The 20,711-nt window shown below is 33.0% G+C and overlaps 2 pseudogenes; both read right to left on the minus strand.

Annotated features, from left to right (window-relative positions):
- On the minus strand, nucleotides 4,317-7,208 carry LOC18594001 (annotated as a pseudogene).
- Nucleotides 12,129-15,192, minus strand: LOC108662731 (annotated as a pseudogene).

Raw genomic sequence — 20,711 nt, forward strand, 5'->3', positions numbered from 1 at the left:
GCGGACACTTACTTTTGTGGACTTGGATTAAAAGAGCTAGAGAAACTTGACTCAATGTGATTGTTAACTTTAGAACAACATACTTGTACAGAGGTAGATTTCCTAATTCCCACCATTCTTTTGAATCCAAGTAGATTTCCTAGAGAGGAGGAGGAGGTGATGGTTTTCTCTTGTCAAGCTTGAGCAGGGGAAGATATAGAGGAATCCGCTTTAGCTTTGGACAAACCTATATGAATGTGTTGGAGAATCACAAATCATCACTTAAACTTTACTCAAAATGTTCTTCAATTCAGGTAAATTAGCTAATGCCAATTTCCTTAGTATGGGATGAGTAAATTTAATGGTGTTGTGTTTTGCTAGATATATGATGAGTATGAAAGCAGAGCAAGTGAAAGATAGCTTTTTGGAATAACAGAAGCTTGATATTTCTTATATGCATTGACTTAGTTTTTTTACATAGCAAAACTTAACAAGTAAGCTTTGATCAGTAGCTAGGCACAAGAATACATACTAATCATTACATAAGTCATTCCCTAGATGCATAGCTATCATAATATGATAGGAATCTAGTTGTCTTAATACAAAATGGTCACATATGGTCCTAAGGTTAATAGCATGCATTGATGTGGTTTTCAATGCAAGTTTTATTTCAACAAATGATATTATTTTGTCACAATACATAACAGTAATCTCTTGCACGTTTTGTATAACCTAGTTAGCCAAGAATAAGTTCCACAATCCCATACATCAACAAGGGAAGACTTAAAAAAAGTTCCCACGAATTTTTGACCGAGCATCATCGGAATTTTCGATGGAATATTGTCGAAAAAAGTACATAATTCTGTTGGCTGTACCACATCAATTTCGTTGGAATAGATTAAAATTTCGATAGGTTATTCCATTGGAAATTTCCAATAGAATTTTGTTAGAAATTTTCAACAGAATTTCCTTTGGAAAAGCATTTCCGATGAAATTTCATTGGAAATTTCTTACGAAATTTCCATTGGAAAGCATTTGCAACGAAATATTTCGTTGGTAATTTCCAACAGAATGTTCCGTCGATAATGTCTTTCCAACGAAAATTGCCAACAAAATTTTGTGGGTAATGACTAAATTATCAATTGACATCCAAAATTCACATTCAAAATTTATAAGAAAGCTACACATTAAAATCTAAAATTCAAAGTCAAGTTCATACAATTAAAAATTGTCATAAACAAACAATACCTAAAAATGTCAAACAAATATAAACATAAAGCTAAATGTGCTATTATATGCCATACTAAAAAAGTATCCATGTCCAACAACGGAAAAGAAGTATCATATCATGAAATGTTGTGTTTTTACTTGTCAAGATTGAACTTAAAGTACTCATATTTCCCTATTTCGAAAGCGCATTACGCATGATCATTGCTTCCATACGTGCAATAAATTCATTCATACCTTCCGTCATTGCTTCCTTCATGTTTGTCATTCAATTTACATTATTCTTCCTAATTCCTCGCGTATTTCCTCACATATCTTACCCTAGTTTTTTGATAGATTTTTCACTTTCTTTTCCAATGCAGTTGCTGAACTAATAGCTTTTGAGTTGATAGGACCACGTCCTGACTCAGATGTTGCTGTATTGTTGTGTGTTGCACTAAGTACAGCTATAACAAGCACCCAAGTACCAACCCATACACGTGAGTACGTTTAGTCTCCATCCCTCCAATTACTTCAATCCAAGAATGCAAATCGAATTCTGGCTGAGGAGATGAATATTTATCATACTTCTACAATATTGCAAAATTATACATTTCCTACTAAAAAAAAGGGATTAGTTTTCAATTATATCGTTAACTTTGAAGTAAAAATTAATCAATTTTTCAAATACATAGGTAGATTTAGATTTGTTGTCTATAAAATCACCGCAACCCACTAAACATTTATGGGTGCAGTTGAACACTTCCAAAAAGTTAATATCTCATTCCATCTCCATTGCTTATATTTATTTACAACTATACATACTCAATTATAATCCATATATATAAATAACATGAAAAAAAAAACCCAAGTCAAATTACTAAACATACAAATTAAATTTTATTTGAAAAAAATTACAAAAAACCATATATATAAATGCCAAGTAAGATTAATTCATGCAATCCTTTTTGCATGAACAATAAATGGAACTGAGTTATCAGTATGCTTTGAAATGCTTTCTTATTTTTGCATTAAAAGGTTTTGCCTTGCTTTTCTCGATTTGTTTTGCTATTTTTCTGTACCCCATATCGTATCGATAAGGGCATCCTAGATTTCATTTGTGATCTATTCCTTCGACATGCTTTTGCAGTCCCTAACGTCATTTGTTTTGGCATATGTCATTGCTTTGTTCCTCTCTTCTGAAAGCATGTCTCTTAATTGATCAGAACAAAATTTATCCCATATCCTTCGAACCAAAACATCTTGATTTGTAGACCAAACAAATTTTTCCTACATCAAAATAATAGAGTAAATAAAAAAATTGATACCAATTAATAAAAAACAAAAAGTTATAATTTAATTGAATAACAAACATAGTAATAACTATAAGATGCATTCATTTTCTTAGTGAAACATATATATATATTCCTATCAAGGGTCCGGTCCCTACATGTTCCATCAGTTTAAAATTTCCTGTTGGACAAAGGAGTACATACATACATTTATCTTCCTATAATTCTATTGGTTTAATTATAAATTGGCAAAATCAAAATGGGATGTTTCAATTAAACTGAACACTCCCATAACTTTCACTTATTCATAGTTCCTAGTCCCCCGTATAATTAGAAAAATTACTACATTTTATGACTCCCAAGAGTTTATTCCTCATTTACTATAGCCAAAAAGAAGAAAAAACAATTTTTTTATTTTCTGTTACAAGGAGGATTGAATCAACATAATTAATTCATTTGGGAGTCCTGGTGGTGGTGTTATGAAGTATTCTCTTTTTGAAAGGTGAATCTGTTTTTCTGGTGTAAATAAGTCATTAGTTAAGAAAAAGGCACTTCTCGATTTGCTAGGTTGCAGCCTTTTTTTCAATGTTTTTACATGTACTTTCTGAAAGCTCTGCATCCATATTGGAAAACAGAAATCAAAATTCTCAATGCAGGACTGCAGGCCTGAGTTCTGGGTCGGTCAAACTTTGGACAGAAAAAAGAAAAGAAACAGTGAAAAAATTTTGCAGTGATGAAATGAAAGATTATAGTCTGACTTTGGCCATAGACAAAGTACATCACTAAACTATGGTGGAACACAGCTATTATCAGTCTGAGTTTCCCTGCTTTACTGCTTCAGTACTCTTAAGCAAATACAGACATAAAAAAAAAAATCTGTTTTGGTTCAGTTTCCTTCATATTTCTTGGTAACCAAACAGGAAAAAAATAAAAAGAGAAGCACAGCACGGCAAAGGAAGCTTTAGCCGTCTGGTCACGGTATGGGAAGGGGAAGCAAGGGGCAAGGGGGTTCGGATGATAGTTTCATAAATGAAGTTGGTCAAGTGACTGAGCCATGGGGTTAGTATCTGAGTTAATATTTTATTAATAAGTGAATAATCCTTAGTAACAATAAATTTTGATATATTTATATTAAATTGTACTATATAAACTATAAACATTATAAAAATAAATAATATCTTTAAATATTCATATTATATTATACATTAATATATAATATTATATAATATTGTAAAATATTAATTATTTATATATCAATAAATATAAGTAGTACATTAATTTTATATAATATATATTTATATGTATTATTTTATTATATATAATTAATGATACAATTTATATGCTATAATGTTATATATTACAAAGTTTGTATACATTATATCTAATTATAAGCAATATATTATAAAAATTAGAGTGATAATTAATAAAGTTATTAATTATAATTATATAAATAAAGTTTATTACAAATAAAGTTAATGATGAAAAACCAACACTTTTTTTAGAGTGTGAAATAGAGCTCAACAATCACAATTTGGAAGAGTTCAACAAACACACACTTATTGGTGAAGAAAATGGGGATGCACTGATTCTAGATATACAAAGTATAAAACATCAGAAAGCAAGATGTTTGAATTGCGACTGTACTTCAGCATGTGGGCCTGACTGTAACCTCCTTTCCCATTGCACGTATCTAGTGAAAGACTGAAAACATATAAGAGTAGTGATATTAGTGTATGTTACAAAGACACAGAAAACAATGAAATGAAAAGAAAATAAGATGAAGCTTGATTTTGCAATTGTAGGATAGAAAAAGGACTCACATTTTACTTTTAAGACGGTTCATCTAATAGCTTTCACCCATCCCGTTTTGCTGGCATTCCGGAACTTGAGCAAAGGTAGAAGGACATTCTTAGCATCGGGATGGTCCCACTCCATTGATTCCCAGCATTCCTCTGGATGTATACAGATTTCTTTGAGATCAGGAGGAGTAGATGGTTGACTATTGTCAAGCTCAAGCAGGGGGGGATGTATCGGGATCCTCTTTAGCTTTGGACAATACATTATCTCAATTCCTTGGGGAGAATCACAAGCCATTACTTCGTTTGTTTTACAAATGCTCTTCAATTCTGGTAGATTGTACAATTTCAATTTCCTTAATTTGGGAAGAGTAAACATAACATTGTTCTTGGTACTCATTCCTTCTTTCTCTGATGCTATTATTTCCTCCATTCTTTCACAATTCCTAACCTCAATCTCTTCCAAGTTTTGGAGATTTTGGAGAACCCACTTTGCTGGCAACAAATTCTTTAATTTTCCACATGAAGTTAAATAAATTACTTTTAAGAGAGGAAAAAGTGCCAGGCGTTTGTGGTATTGACTCTCCGAATATGACTTTCAAATTCCACAAACCACTTAGTTGAAGAACCTCAAGTGTTTGGAGTGATGCACACCATGAGGTAAAAATGGACTCCCATTCATGGCAACTTTCAATTGTACATTCCTTCAAATCAGTTCTGAAAACATCATTTAACGTTGATCCCCTGCCTTTGCAATGATACAGTTGTAGTTGCCGAATATCAGATGGAAGTATAATTGGATCTTCAGCATTCATATTACAACCGCAAATTGCAACCAATCGACTATAACCTCTGTCAAAAGTAATAGACCTATATGACCTCTGTCAAAAGTAATAGACCTATATGAGTTGTAGACCCAATGATCAATCAATTTGTGACTCACCCAAATATGGTACTTATTAAGCCTTTTTCTTTGACCAGCATACATGCTCAAGTCATGCACATTGGTGAAGCAACCTTCAAAAACTTCCAGCTTTTTCAGTGTCTTGATCTCTTCCGCTCTTGATGATGCTGGATGAATGATCAAGTGTTGAAGATGATACTACTTTGACAATATTCCATCTGGGATCTCTTCTAAATCAAAGGTAAATCCAAGATTGAGATATCTAAGATTTATCAACATTTCCAAACCTAGAGGGAATTTGGTGATGCTTGTTCTTTCAAGATTCAATTTCTTCAAATCTCGATTCTTTGACAAAGATGGGATATTTTCTAATTTGTAGCATTCATGAAGCAATAATGCTGTGAGATTCTCTAAATTGGAGATAGAATTGGGCAAACTCCGAATAGAATTCAAAGAAAGATCAAGGATCTTAAGATTAAGCATGTGTTCAAAGAAAGATTCTGGAATTTCTTTCAAGGAATTGTTTGAGAGTAACAAAGTTGTGAGTCTCTGACATTTTAGAGATTGCATATTTTTAGGAATTTTTTATATGGAATTCCTCATTAAGGAAACCTTCTCAAGATCTTCAACCCATTCTTCCTTATCTGGCAGTTCTTCCAATTGCATACCAGCTTTTACCAAAAATCTTTTTCTTGTGATATGCAATGCCATATCTCTAACAACATCATGCATCTTTACGTGCGTGCCCTCCCTAACCCTTTCTAACATACAATTTTCTTCAAGTTTCTCTAAAATAGAATTACCATTACCCTGCATTGCCTGTCTAGTTCTCATTTCATCTACAAGTCCTTGTTCCATCCAATGTCCAACTATGTCTTCTTTTTTGATTTCATAATCTTCAGGATACAATGCACAACATAGAAAACAATCTTGGTCCTTTTGTTCCAGATGGTCATAGCTGAATTTTAAACATCCAAACACCTGATCTTCCATATCTTTGATGTTTCTTATGTAACCTCTCAATTCATTCAAAGCATTTTGCCACACAAGAGGATTAGATATTCCCCTCATACAGCCAGCTACTGTGACGATTGCAAGAGGAAGTCCATCACATTCCCTCACAACAAGTTTTATTATTGATTCTAAAGTTGGATTAAGCAACATGTCTTGTCCGACTTTGCTTAAGAATAATTGCATTGCCTCATCCGTAGAAAGACAGGGCACTTGGACTTTCTTACATCCGATTGATCGAACAACCTCTTCTGAGCGTGTTGTCAACACTAACTTGCAACCATTATCTATAGTTGGCTCAAGGATTCCAACTTCCTCAAGAGAGAAGCTGCTCCATACGTCATCCAATGTTAGCACAAATCTCCCCTGTTTCCTCAATATTTCTGATAGCTTTTCAGCCCTGATAATTGTATTCTCGTGATCCGGCAAGTTTTCTTTCAATTGGCTTGCAATGTCCTTTTGTAGCCTTCGAACATCAAAGTCTTGGGATACAGTTGTCCAAATCAATTTAGTAAACTTAGCTTCTTTCAACAACCTATTGTGGACATGCTTCATAATGGTTGTTTTTCCTATTCCTCCCATCCCACACACTCCAATCATTCTAACTCCACCCCCCATCAAGTATTCATAAATTTTTTCTGTTATAGTAGTGGTCCCTGCTAACCCCGGTGTTGGCAGTTTAACCCTTAAGGTTGAAGGATCATCAACCTTTATTTACTTTATTTAGCAAGAACGCAGGAGATATTTGCCTTTATTTACTTTATCGTCAACACCTTGTGCCTGACTAATCTTCTTCTCTACTTTTTTGAACCAACTTTCAACTTCCAGCTTTGGCATTTTCCCCAAATGAAGCTCTTCTTCCAACTTTTTGTGGGTATCTGCTTTTCGATCATGCAAATCTGCTTGAGCTTGTTTGAAATCATCCACATATTCTTTGACTTTTCTGTGGTATTTTAGATACTTTGTAGCTGGTTGACCAATGAACTTAATAACCTCAATGATTGGTCCTATCAAGTTCATATTAGCTTGTCCCTGCACCAAGTTGTGGTATTGATTCGTGAAGAATGAATGCAGAGGCATATCAAGTTTATGAAGTAAAGGAATTGAAAAGTAAATCCATTGAAGATACATAAAGTAGTAGATAGAAATTAAACAATTAATTTAACTTAGGAAAAAATCAAATTATGCAGTACCAATGTAAACAAAAAATTAAATTTTGAGCTTAGTCACCCATTTGATATGAAATCCTCAGCCCTAAATCTGTAAAGCCAAGCTTAGTTCAAGTGGTTGTGGTCAGTTAGGTTTGGCTAAGGAATTTAGATTTGAGACCAGTGTTGTTTTTTCCTTTTTTCTTTTTTTTTTCTTATTTTAGAAAGAATAAGGACATTAACAATCATGAGCTAGTGTTATTATTCTACAATCTACACCACAATGAAAAGCAAAAGAATTAAAAAGAATAAAAATAAAAACTACTGAAGAAGGTAAAACATTCTTGCAATTTATGGGAATCAAAAATAATGAGAAGTTAAATAAGTACCTGTCCTGACTGATAAATAGTTATTGGAAGATATTGGCTAGAATAGTAGAAGATGCAGAGAACAAAGGCCCTGAAAGTAATTTAAGCGGCAAACTTCCTTGCGCCTATCTGCACACTAGCTCTCTGCTAGAAGACATTTACATGAAAGAAAGGAAAATGTTTAAGGTTAGAGTTCATATGTCAAGACAATTGCTAACTGATTCACTGCATTAATGTTCTGTGTAAAGAAATTGCCTGACAAGGAATCAAGTAAGCAAGGCACTCACAGTTTAGGAGAATCAAAAGAAGAAGAAAAGAGCTTGTTACAGCAGGCTGATACTTACTGGAAAGGCTGAGATGAGAACCAGCAATTAATGTTCCTAGCTAATTTTTATGCTCTCTGCAAAAGCGACGGAAAAAGGAAGAAAGGAAAAGGTAGGAGGGGGAGTCAATGAAACTGTTCAGGAAATAGCAGAGAAATAATGCAGCCTTTGGCTGATTCCACTTTTTCTTTGGACATTTTCTTGGCAAATACAGGGTCTGACTTTAGAGATTGCTAATGAAATTTCTGAATTCAGACATGACAATTATTAAAGACTAAAATTATGAAATGTTATAACCTAACAATTAAATAATGGGTAAAATATCTCCACTCTCTTAACTTGTAATCAAAATTCCAAACAGGGTTAAAAAAGTAGCTGAAACATTCTTGCCTAATCAGGAGTTGACAGAATTCAAGATCTTTTGCGTCTTCACTCTTAACTGTTACGGTGGCTGTTTGAGTGTGATTCAGCTGTGGTGCCCTCCTTTTTAGCTGGGAGAGGGCAGAAGCTCTGTTTTGTTTCCCATTGGACAAAAACTGAAAAATGGTTAGGAAAAAGAGGCTGCAATACCTAGAGTAGAAGTTTAGTATGGCTATGGATATGGCTCTTGGTTCTTGAATGAAGTATGGCAAACCCCACTTGTTTTTATATGCTGCTAGTTTAAAAAAGACATCTTCTATATTAAACAACTTTTTTAAAAAAATTTATTCATTATCGTGCTTATTTATTTATCTTGAATTTTATGCAAACAAAAGAAATTATATTTACAAATTTATACCACTCAATGAGATGAGGGAAGTATTTATCATATTTCTATTTTTTTTTCATTTAGAGATTATCCACAAGTATTTTTATTTTATTTTAATTCTTATTTGGAGAAAGCGGAATTGAAACCTAAGCTTTTGAGTAAGGTAGACATACACCTAAAATTGAACAATATCCACAATTTTAATATGTTTAATCGGTGTAATTTATTTAATATGTTCTTTTACAATGTATTAATCCTTATTATTAATTAGTCGAGATGTACATATATTTCTTATTCAAAAAATTGGATTCACCTTCATCCGATCAAATAAAAAAAAGTATTAATAAATATAAGTTAAGAAATTTCATGATAAAGAAAATTAATTGCAGTAATAATGGTAAGAGACCAATGGTGCTTTAATAGATTATAAAGTTTTGAATAGGATTATAAGATGAATGACCCTACATGTTGGAAAATATGGTACTCTAATAACTTTTTGAATCAAATAATTAATTACCCTACATATTCCAAAATCATGTGCTTATAGTTAGAACCCATCAACAAAGCAAGAAAAAAGGCCCCTTGTCTTTCTATTCTCTCCTCCTTACACCTTTTCCCTCAAAGTTCAAATCATTTATCACATTAATTTTTGTTGTTTATCCTCAAGTAATCACCTATACATTTTTTATCACAATAAACATAATTGAAGATAATAGTATATATGTCACGATCTCACTCGTTCTTTTAGCTATAAAAGAGATGGATATCCTTTGATCTGAGCTTACCTCAGATTATAATATAACTCACGAAGACATATCTACATCAATAAAGAATTGAGTTTTGAATATGAATCCAAATCTTATCTAAGGTTTTTGGTTTATCTTTCCGTTCATAATTGGCCTTGACCTTGTCATAATAGTATTCAGCCCACTTTGTTCTTGTTCATGTATAATTTGCACCACCTATTATTATTATCTTTTAAATTTTAAATTAAAAAAGATAAATGCCAATAAGTGCCTTACGAATGCTTATAAAATATTACATTTAAAATGCTAGCAATTGCTTGTCAATATGATAATTCCTGAAACTTTGATTAAAATCATTAAAGTTTAAGAATTAAAAATGCTTAAATAAAACTAAGTTTAAAAATCAAAATTTATCATATTTAATGTAAGTTCTATCAAATACATTATTTAGAATATTATTTTAATTAATTATATATATATGAAAAATTAAAATAATTTGAATGACTTTAATATAATATTAGTCTTATTTTAGATTAAGGTAAAATATTCTTATATATTAAGTTTTAATCAAAATTTTAAACGGATCCATTAGTTTTTTAAATGAGTACTCCACCTCAAAAGTATAAACACGGTTAACACTAAAATATTTTTTTCCTTTATTAGTTAAAAAAATTATTATTATATAATTTAAAAAAAATAATTTAGGAAACACCGATCAGCTTCTCCAAAGAGCATTTCAAGCGTTGGCTTTCTCTCAATCTCTTCACATCAACAGAAACCTTTCTTTCTATGGAAGTCGTTGCTTCTTTCCGGTTCAATCTCCACTGAGAAGTTGAGGTTTTGAAATGGATTCATATGTCTATTTGGCTTTTGTTTTCTTGTTGATTTTCGTTTTTGAGTTTTACTTCATTTGGATTGGTTTTGTTGCAAACTTTTTTATAAATAGAGATACCCATTGAGCTAAAGTAGAAGAATTTACAGTTTTCATTACTCTTATCAGTAGAAAACTGTTTCTTTTTCTTAAAAGGTTTATCTAGAAATGGTATATTTTTATGTGATTCAGTTTGGCAATGAAGTATGCTTTGCAATTTGTTCCCCTATGTAGACATCCTACTTAGGCATGAAATATACAATTATTGCCGAAACACCAGCCGTAGTTTTAAAGTTAGACCGCCTGGCTGTGAGCCCCGGCAGATGCCAAAATGTGTTGCCTCTTGTACCATCAAGCATGGGGATTTTCTGCACACCTACGTGGTTAGGAGTGCATTTGCCTCAAGCCTATGTTAACTTGTTTTTTATTTTTTTTTTTGAAAAGTGAATTTTATTGAGTCGAAGCTAGATGCCATAATAAGTTTAGCACCCAGACCGGTAGAGGACTCCTCTTGACATAAGAAGCTAGCTAGCTTTAGAAAGGGTTAACCTACGATTTACAAAAGAAGCTGCTCAAGAAAACCTTTGGCAGCAATAACAAACAAAAAAGCCTCTGTCCACAGAAAGACAAACGGCCAGCAAAGGATCTTAAACCAGTAACAAAACACCCTGAATTTGAACAACTAGAACTCTTAAGTAGTAAGAGAGAAAATCAGCACCAAAACAAACACATGGGCCAATCCAAACAAGATCTCAAAAACATCAAGGAGTGGTAGACAGAGTTGCAACGCCTCCCTAGCCTTTTCATTATTCCTCTATTTCCCCAATTCTGGGAACCTTAGAGCCTAAACCCCATTTTACAATTTCTCCCCTGTTCTCCCTGTTCGATCCCCTGACTAGTATAATTTCTCGATTCAAAACAACACTGATTCAATCTGATGGGAGAATCAAAGTAAATATTTGACCTGTAAAAGTTTTTGATTTTCCATTGAAATTTTGGCGAAAACCTACGGAAGACCACTTAAATGTTGTCTGCTTGTTTGTGTAAAACGGGCCAATGTTACAAAAAATGGAACAATTCTCAAAACTGGAGATATTGTCTCAGTTAGCAGGAAAGGAAGATTAAAGGTGAGCTACCAATTCGATCCAATCCTACTGTCGGCAAAAGGGCCTCTACATTTTACTACAAGGAAGGGAAAGTCTACCGTTGAACTCACCCGAGCAGCTGCCCGTGGGTGAGTGGATGCAAAAGCAAAACAAAGATAATAAAAACCTTCTAATCATACATTAAACACTGAATGAAGTAGTTAACAACCTTAATTACTTCAAATCGTACAGCAAAGCTTAATTCCTTGTTTTGGTGGTAGAAAACCAACACCCTTTATTTTGAGAGTGTGAAATAGAACTTAACAATTACAATTTGAAAGAGTTCAACAAACAAAACGCTACTTGGTAAATAAAAAGGGATGGATTGAATCTAGAATTACCAAAGCATATAACATCAGAAAGCAAGATGTTTGAATTGCGATTCTACTTCAGCATTTGGGCTTGACTAAAACCTTCTTTCCCATTGTATGTATCAAGCAAAGAATGAAACCATATAAGTAATATTAGTATATGTTACACACAGAAAATAAAATGAAAAGAAAATAAGATGAAACCAGATTTTGCAATTGTATGATAAAGAAAGACTCACATTATGCTTTTAAAGACAGTTCATCAAACAGCTGGCACTTCCATACATTATCCCTGGAACTTGAGCAAAGGTAGAAGGACATTCTAAGCATTGGGATGGTCCCACTCCATTGACTCCCAACATTCCTCTGGATGTATACAGATTTCTATACGATTGTCAGTTTTAAGCACGGGAAGATGCAGAGGGATCCTCTTTAGCTTTGGGCAATTCCATATCTTAATCTTTTGGAGAGAATCATAAATCATTACTTCATTTGTTTCGCAAATGCTCTTCAATTTTGGCAGCTCAACCAATTTCAATTCCTTTAATTTGGGAAGAGTAAACATGACATTGTTTTTTGTACTCTTTCCTTCTTTCTCTGTTTTTGTACTCTTTCCTCCTTTCCCTGTTTTTGCACTCTTTTCTTCTTTCTCTGTTTTTGTACTCTTTCCTTCTTTCTCTGATGCTATTATTTCCTCCATTTCTTCACAGTATTCAACTTCAATCTCTGTCAAGTTGTGGAGATCTTGGAGAACCCACTTGGCTGAAAACAAATTGTTTAATTTTTCACACCCACATATATGAATTACTTTAAGATTGGAAAAAGTACCAGGCTCTGGTTGTATTGACTCTCCAACTATGACTTCCAAATTCATCAAACTTCTTAGTAGAAGAACCTCAAGTGTCTTGAATGATGCACACCAGGAGGAAAATATGGACTTCAACCCATTGCAATCATTAATTATACATTCTTTCAAACCAATTACATCTCCTAATCCAAAAATATGATTAAAACTTGGTCTGCCACATTTGAACTCATACAGATGTAGTCTTTGAATATCAGATGGAAGTATGATTGGATCTTCAATTTCCATATTAATTTGCCCTAGCTTAACAAATTTACTATAATTTTGATCTTCAATCTTCTCCAAGAACTTCGAAAAGGCAGTAAGCGTACTAGGCGTTCTCTTGCCAATATCAGCTACTCGAACTTTCCCTCTTTCCAAAAATTGAATCCCCAAGTACTCATAGTCCCAGTTACCAATCAATTTGTGACTCAGCCAAATAAGGTAGTTGTTAGGCCTTTTTCTTTGATGAGCATACATGCTTAAGTCATGCACGTCATTGAAGCAAACTACAATGACTTCCAACTTGTTCAATGTCTTCATCTCTTCCGCTCTTAATGATGCTGGGTGTATGATCAAGTGCTGAAGACGATGTAATTTTGACAATATTCCATCCGGGATCACTTTTAACTTAAAGGTAAATCCAAGATTGAGATATCTAAGATTTATCAACATTTCCAAACCTTGAGGTATTTTGCTGATTCCTGTCAATTCAAGATTCAATTTCTTCAAAGCTTGAAACTTAGATAGAGATGGCACATTCTCTAAATTGTGGCAGCTCTGAAGCAACAATGTTGCGAGATTCTCTAAATTGGAAATAGAATTGGGCATGTACCGAAGAAAGCCATTTGAAGAAAGATCAAGAATCTTAAGATTAGGTATGTTTTCAAAGAAAGATTCTTGAATTTCTATCAAAGAATTGCTTGAGAGTAACAAAGTTGCAAGCTTCTGACATTTTGGAGATTGCATATTTTGAGGAATTTTTGATATGCAATTCCGCATCAAGGAAATCTTCTCCAAATCTTCACCCCACTCTTCCTCATCAGGTAGCTCTTCCAATTGCTTACCAGCTTTTACCAAAAATCTTTTTCTTGTGATATGTAACGCCATGTCTCTCACAACATCATGCATCTTTATGTGTGTACCCGCCCTGACCCTTTCCAACATACAATTTTCTTCAAGCTTCTGTAAAATAGAATGACCGCTATACTGCATTGCTCGTCTAGTTCCCAATTCATCTATGAGTCCTTCTTCCATCCAATATTCAACTATCTCCTCTTTTTTGATTTTATAATCTTCAGGAAATAATGCACAATATAGAAAACAATCTTGGTCTTTTTGTTCCAGACGATTGTAGCTAAATTTTAAACATGCAAACACCTTATCTTCCATACATTTGATATTTCTTGTGTAACCTCTCAATTCTTCCAAAGCATTTTGCCACACAAGAGGATTAGATATTCCCCTCATACAGCCAGCTACTGTGACGATTGCAAGAGGAAGTCCATCACATTCCCTCACAACAAGTTTCATTATTGATTCTAAAGTTGGATTAAGCAACATGTCTTATCCGACTTTGCTTAAGAATAATTGCATTGCCTCAACCGTAGAAGACAGGGCACATGAACTTGCTTACATCCCATTGATCGAACAACCTCTTCTGAGCGTGTTGTCAACACTAACCTGCATCCATTATCTATAGTTGGCTCAAGGATTCCAACTTCCTCAAGAGAGAAGCTGCTCCATACATCATCCAATATTAGCACATAGCTCCCCTGTTTCCTCAATATTTCTGATAGCTCTCCAGCCCTGATAGTTGTATTTTTATCATCCGACAAGCTTTCTTTCAATTGGCTTGCAATGTCCTTTTGTAGCCTTCGAACACCCAAGTCTTGGGATACAGTTGCCCAAATCAATTTCTTAAACTTATCTTCTTTCAACAACCTATTATGAACATGCTTCATAATGGTTGTTTTACCGATTCCTCCCATCCCACACACTCCAATCATTCTAACTTCATCCCCCATCAAATACTTATAAATTTCCCCTATTACATAAATTTCCACAAAATCTTGTCAATTGCGGTCTACTACTCATACAGTTCACCAATGATGTGGTCCGTTCAAAATCAAACCTCATAACAACTCTCTGTTCATGACAACATCACGTAAAAAACTTAACTACTTCTTTTGATTTATAATATTTTTTTTATTGATATGTCTACGTGATACTGTCCTATAAGGACTTTTTTTTATATAAGGCTATAGATGGTTGGATTGTTTTTACTGATTTGGTATAATGTAAAGGAGTTAGGCCTAAATGAGTAAGGGAGTCTGCGAAATTTTAGGAAATTACATAGGCTTATGGACCTTGGATTGTTAAACTTGGACTGGCCCTGGTCCATAAGGTTATTGGATTGTGGGCTGGAAATTAATCTAAAGCTAGTCTACTGAACTAAATATAAGCCTAGGCATAATTTACATAGGATTGAATCTGACATGGCTTAAGGGTAGTTTCATCATTTTTTTGGGTGAGCTTTTAGAAGTGGGTTTTCTTAATATTATTAAGATCTAAATAGGCCTAAAAAATAAATTAATGTCGTATATAATAATAAAATAAATGAAGAAAATAGAAATAATGATAATTTTCACTATAAAGGTAAAATGGTCATTTTTCATATCGAATTTAAATTTTTAATTTTTCATGAACTCGAGTACTTCTAGACTATTATGGATTTTATCTCAATATCAAAAGAGTAAAAAGTTGAACCAAAAGAAAGAAAAAAGGCAAAGTCAACTATTGAATGGCATTTTTGTAAATAAATGGAACTTCAATCAACTTTAAATATAAATATCTAATTTCCAACAGTTTTTTCTTCTTCTTCTTCCCATCCCTTCTCTCCATCTCATTTTTTGCTCTATTATGATTTTGAATTCTTTTCATGACAATTGCTAATTGCTAAAATTATTTTGTGGAATTATAACACATTTTGAAAGGAAAAAGAAATTGAGAATCATGTCTTCGAAAACTAAAACCGTCCACTATGAATTTAATGTGTTACGATAATATTAAAAAAATTCTAATAAAACTTGATATTTATGAAATGAATTTTTTTGTAATGTTTTTTCAATTGATTTTTTTATATATATTTTTGTCTTCATATATATTACTGAAAACCTATAATTTCCCGGTCTTAATTTTTAATTAGATAAATTACATAGATAAAAGTATACATTAGAAAATCTTAGAAAGTGTGAGCTATTTCACATGAAAAATTAAATCTCAAGACGTCACAATTCAAATTATTAATGTTCAAAACTGAAACAATTTAAATAAAACCTTAATTTCATCCTTTTTTTTTTAGAAAAAATTAATTGACTCAAAAATGTGCTTCTATACATTTTAAAGCCTCTTTATTATCATTTTCTTCTTAATTTCCTTTTTCTTGCTGGTTGATCTTAATTTTTCAAAAGAAAATTAAGAGAAGAGAAGGTGAAACAGGGAAAGAAACAGATAAAGAGGAAGGGGCAAAAGAAAGGGAAAAAAAAACTAGGAGGAGCCTAAAACAATATCGTTTTAATGAATTTTTTTTTTTTTTTGTTAAACTATAGTTTTATAGTTAATTTTCTAAATGGAGTTGGATTTAAGATTTTGGAATAAATATTAATTTTAATTTCATTGTTGTGAAATAGAATGTTTTATATGAAAATGATATTATTTTTTAGAGTTTTCTTTGTAATTTACCATTTTAATATTTTTTTTTTTTTTACTAAGAAATTGAAGAATATCAGTTGGTTTTGTCCGTAATTATATCTTATACCAGAAATGAACCCAGTGTCCCTATGTCTCGGTTGCAAGGCATAGAACTTCACTTGGAAGGTTTAGATATTAGATTATGAATTATAAATCAATCAAAACATGGCATCCTAAAATATGGTGACAACATTAAAACTTTTTTGGAACAATGAAAATTTTGTGCATGATTTAGGAAATCAACTACAAAATCAGCATATGGAGCCTTGAGACCAATTATTATATATGCCAGTTTCAAAGCAATGAATGATTTTCTACGTTGCTATTTGTTATTGAAAAAGCAATGAATTCTCTTGTTATAAAAATTAAAGTGCTAAAAAAATTCCAAACAAGAATGTGGCAATAGGAAGTAAAACATGTGTCCTTGATACAATTTGGAATTGGAAAGAATATGGCACAACAGAAAACATACCGGGCTTTGATTTCTCGTGTTTTTGGAATGACCCAAGAAGCTTGGGAAAAAGAAACAATGATTTCAGCTCTTTCCACCACAGAAGAAATTGTTGGTTTTTTTTTTTATTTTATTGTTCAAAGATTTTGTGAAAACTCAGAGGATATGGCACTAGCTATAGGGAAGAAGTAATTAGAAATATCAGAATCAACCAAATTAAATATGTTCAATGTAGAAGAAATAGACTTGTATATCTGATGTAGCAAAGCTTGCTGGAGACATGATACTCAGCGGAAAAAGAAAGGTTTAATTACTTCAAGTAAAGGTGATGCTGAATGCCACTTCTCCATTACAAGAAATGTATCAGATGCTAACCCTCCATGAGAAGAAAAGTTGCATCCAAGCAAAAGTTTATGCCATAGATAGAGAGCTCTATGTTCATTGAGCTTGTCTTGATTGACTGAAAGCAATGATTCCATTCGAAAATTTTTGTATGCATGTCCAAAGTTATGGTGAGACTTGAACCTGAAACCTAAAGTTTTCGAGACTTCCTTCTTATCATTGAGACAATACTTCATTGGCTCTTACTGCATCTCTTAGATTGTAGCTCAAAGGAGCATGAATAAGTTAACTCTCAGTAACAAACGATATAAAGTAGGTAATTTCTAGTTATATGCCACTTACATTAAACTACATTTATTTCCAAGATTAAGCAACAGAGAACCGATCGATTGTAGCTGTGGTATTCAAACTTGTTGCATATAGAGGAAATCCCAAATCCTATAGGGGTGGAGCCTAGTGTAAAATTTTTAAAATCTTGTATATATTATATATATTGTTTTTTGTTTTACAAAATGTATATTTTTTTGTCTTAATGCCTCCTCAAAAAATTTTAACTTTTACTCTTCTATGTTTTTGACCTCTCAATAAAATTTAACTAACTCCGACCCTATATAGTCTTCAAGTTCATATAAACTACGAATAGTCGTCAACGATAGTGCCGGGTCTGGTAGCCTAGACTTGCAACCAAGAGAAGCATGCATTGAAGTAATTACATGATCAAGAAATCAACTAGGTGGCTTGGGAGTCGCTTGTGATTGTGCATTGGATCAAGAAACCCCTACATATATTTCATATTAACATTTTAATATTTAAAAAAATTATGTTCAAGACTCAATTTTATATATATATTATAATTTGTGATAGGCATCCACCCAAGAGCAAACCTGGTTTGCTCATTAATCACCTAACCATATTTTTTAACTTTTTATTTATTTATATATTTTTCTTAAATTAGGGAGCAGATCCATGACAATAATACCCCATTAATCTTGTTTACAAACTCAAAATGTATAATATTATTATCAATATGTCCAATATACTTTGTTTTAACATGTAGAAGTAGAAGTTTAGTTTATAAATTAGTTATATTGTGTCACGACCCGAAACTCTCATCGGGCCCGTGACAACCACCGCGACGTTTCGATAGGCACTCATTATCCCGAATGCCGATCGAAACCCCGCAAGGCTTAACATCAGCTTCCGCATCTCCCTGGTGAGCGACAGTTATTAAATCTCACATTTCAAAAAAATCATAAGTCGTTTCCAAATCAAAACAATAAAATATTTTTTTTTTGCTCACGGGGGTATTTTCGTAATTATTTTTCAAAAATACCGAAACCCGCCAAAAACATGGTGTAAAAGATAATTATGTTCATACATACTTTTAAATTAAATAACTGAAATATAAAATTACTTTTACAGTGACACGTGGGCCCCCAACTGACCAAGAAGGTGTAGGGCTACGAACCCTTACTTTCTAGGATACAACTCCGAGATTAATTCTCGTCTTAATCAACTATCAACAAACTGTCCTGAGCTTGAAAAATGGATAGGAAGAGGGGTGAGATTATGATTACATAATCCCAGTGAGTAAACAGACACTATCTAAACTATCTAAAGGCGAGTAAAGGGAGACAATTAAAAATAGTTCATTTCAGCAAATTTTTCACAACACGAATATTCATTTCAACCAAATAATCAATATGGCTCGTGAATTTCTCAAAACTTGGCTCCTGCCAAAATCATTCTCGCGGGTACCTTCGTCAAGGTATCCCATTGAGACCACCAAGGCTGTTAAATGTCCTATACTCATAAACATGTTTTCGCATCTGACACACAGCTGTTCCTTGGCGTTGGCTGAGTCTCACTCTCACGCAGTGGTTAACGTGAAGTGCACTCAAAAAGCCCACCTCAAGAGATACCCTACGCGCCTCTACGACCGAGGTGAGAATATAAAAGAGTTTACCGTGCCTCTCTAATAGACTGATCCACGGAACCCCCCACCACTACAGTAACTAATCTTTAATTCACCAATTGATCAAATCTCAATGGCATAGCATGGCAATTACATTACTAACCAATTTATCAAGGCAAAATAGACAGTTCATATTTTTCAACACAAGTATAAATTCAGCCAATCATGCCAATTTATCACAAGCCATTTAATTCAAATCATAATTTTACAACACAAGTAGGCAACCTCCAATTACTCTATTTTCAAAACCAGTATTCGATTTTCTAGAAAATTTATAAAATCATTTTATAAAATCACAATTTCTCCTAAAACATAGCAATTTACCATTTAAACTCATTTTTCATAAAATCACACAATTGTATAAAACTACTCTAGATAATTAAGACGATAATAAGTTCACTCACAGTATTAGGAGTAGAAATACTCATATTTTCAGTCCGCGGGTGCAATCCTTTACTCGTATCCAATGGCTCACCACCTAGCCATAATCCATGACACATACTCCAATTAAATTGTGTCTAACAGTCATAAGCTATTTCAGGCTCGATATATATGCATGATATGAAATGAAAAATGCACGGGTAGCCATCTAGACTCAGTATTGGCCTAAGTCGATTTTTCATCCGATAAATTGGCCAATGCGTCCAATTTCACTCCAACTTGCTCCATTTCTTTTCCAATCCCTCAATTCACCAAGCACAACTAATTAACACACAATTAGGCAAAATTTATCTTCACTTTTCTTCTTGAAACTTTCGGCCAACAATGGTACACTAACTTCGTGATTTTTCCTACTTAACTTTCTCTCCATAATTCATTAATTCCTACACCAAAAAACTATTATTTCTTAATCAAATCACCTAAAATAACATCCCATTCTTCCTCATTATTCACTTAGAGAATTCGGCTATTGATGGGTTCCAAACCTTTGGTGGTTTTCTTCACTTGTTTTCATACTACACATCATTAATCACCTCAAAACACTAACATACCTAAAAATCAAACCAATCCAAGATCATTCTCTCTCCATACCCATTTTGACCAGCCATGAATTTATCATGAATACATGTAATTTAACCATGGAAATTAAGGAAAAATGCACGGGTAAGGTAAATCACTAGCAAAATCAAAGAAATTTTACCTTTACTTGATCAAATCTTTGAATTCCAACACTTTCTCTTTAATTTTTCCCACCTAGGGTTTGTTCTTCCTTGGTTTCTCTTCTCTTCTGGTTTGGCTGATCACTATGGGAGAAATGGGCTGATTTTTTGCCTTTTTATAAAGAAATAATAAAATAATAAAAAATATGACACATGGCATTTTCTTATTGGTTCAAATTTTAAATATTTGACTTTTAATTCTTTAATTCTCCACCACACATTTCTCATGTTTATCCATTTCCATGATAAATAAAATCCCTTGGTCTTGACAAGTGTTGGGGGTGAAAATTTACTGATTTACCCCCGGGATGACAAAATTACCATTTCGTCCCTATACT

Source organism: Theobroma cacao, chromosome 7, assembly GCF_000208745.1.
Source record: "Theobroma cacao cultivar B97-61/B2 chromosome 7, Criollo_cocoa_genome_V2, whole genome shotgun sequence".
NCBI lineage: Eukaryota > Viridiplantae > Streptophyta > Magnoliopsida > Malvales > Malvaceae > Theobroma > Theobroma cacao.